Here is a 1,628-nt window from a genome sequence, read left to right on the forward strand (position 1 = left end):
CAGCCTCCCTAGTAGCTGGGATTACAGGTGCCTGCTACCAAGCCCACCTAATTTTTTTGTATTTTTAGCGGCGATGGGGTTTCGCCATGTTGGTCAGGCTGGTCTCAAACTCCTGACCTCACCTCAGCCTCCCAAAGTGCTGGGATTATAGGCGTGAGCCACCATGCCCAGCCCAGGATGTCATTTTTCAAGTATTCCCTTTCAATTTACTGGTGGCCAAGGGAAAAGCCAAAGCAGATGATGGATAATTAAGAAGGTGGGGCTTTAGAACACAAAGCTTGCCAGAACTCTAGTGTGGGTGGAACTTGATTGTATTGAGTCACCATAAGTGGACAAGGAAAGAGGTCCCAGCAGGTGAAGGGGGTATAGCTCAGGGGTAGAGCATTTGACTGCAGATCAAGAGGTCCCCGGTTCAAATCCGGGTGCCCCCTTCCCGGATGTTTTCTCACTTCCATTTAAAAGTAAATACTGTCAGCTACAGTCTTACCAGAAGATAAAGGAACTTTCAACTTGTTCTTGTGTTGAAATTGTTCCTCCCACATTCCAGCTGACCACTAGGACAAAAAGCCTCTTTAGGACCTCCTTTGTATTCCATTAAGACCAAGTCCCTGAGGAGATTCTAAATCGATGAGTAAGTCTGAGAGCTGTGAACACAATTTGGCCATCGGGTGTGTGTCGGAGTATATATATAAATGTTCCTTCAACATACATTTTTGAAAACTTAGTACATGCAAAGTTTCCTTGAATTAAAACACGAAAGAAGGGCCAGGCACGGTGGCTCACGCCTATAATCCCAGCACTTTGGGAGGCTGAATTGGGTGGATCACTTGAGTTCAAGAGTTCAAGACCAGCTGAACCACATGGCGAAACCCGCCCCCCCCACCCCCCGTCTCTACCAAAAATATACAAATTAGCCAGGCATGGTGGTGCGCGTCTATAATCCCAGCTACTTGGGAGGCTGAGGCAGGAGAATTGCTTGCAACCAGGAGGCAGAGGCTACAGTGAGCCGAGATCATGCCACTGCACTCCAGCCTGGGTGACAGAGAGAGACTCCATCTCAAACAACTCTTTGATGACATCCTTTGCCATGGTCCTTAACACTACACAACTGCAACCAACCACTTTATGGGTTTTCCCTGTCAGTTTTACAGTGGCCCACCCCTTCCCCTAGTTTCTTGTCATCAACCTTAATTCGGGTGATCTGGTGTTCAGCACCAAGGGCCTTCACCAGCCACACAGGCAGGCTCATCACAGTTGGGGACAGCACACAAGGATGGGCCCAGTGCTTGTCTAAGGCTTTGGCAGCTGCTCGAATTCCACGTGCTAGACCATCGTGGATGAGGGCGGCCTTCAGGGCCTCTTGTACAGCAGTAATAAGGTCCATGACACCTCCAGCAGTGATGCCTTCCTGGCCCATGGCGGTGGGTTAGGGAGGAAGCTGATTCTTGAACACACCTGAGCCTCTGCCTCCGCGACTCAGTGGCGGTGGGTAAAGAGCAGCAGTTGGTTCTTGGTTAACACTCACTGCACCTAAAATGTGGTCTAGGTTGCATGAAAAGGGGTTCAACTTGGCCAAGACGTTGAATAAGCATTTTGGCCAGTTCGCTTGATACTACAGTCTCTGAGCA

The 1,628-nt window shown here is 49.4% G+C and overlaps 1 non-coding gene and 1 pseudogene across 1 annotated transcript; one reads left to right on the top strand and one right to left on the bottom strand.

The window, feature by feature from the left end:
* The first annotated feature begins 359 nt into the window (after positions 1–359).
* On the top strand, positions 360–431 carry TRNAC-GCA. Its single transcript has one exon. It is a non-coding gene; the product is annotated as a tRNA-Cys (tRNA).
* A 610-nt stretch (positions 432–1,041) lies between these two features.
* LOC105525733 lies at positions 1,042–1,417 on the bottom strand (annotated as a pseudogene).
* Positions 1,418–1,628: the final 211 nt, after the last annotated feature.

This window comes from Colobus angolensis, unplaced genomic scaffold, assembly GCF_000951035.1.
Source record: "Colobus angolensis palliatus isolate OR3802 unplaced genomic scaffold, Cang.pa_1.0 Scaffold11569, whole genome shotgun sequence".
NCBI lineage: Eukaryota > Metazoa > Chordata > Mammalia > Primates > Cercopithecidae > Colobus > Colobus angolensis.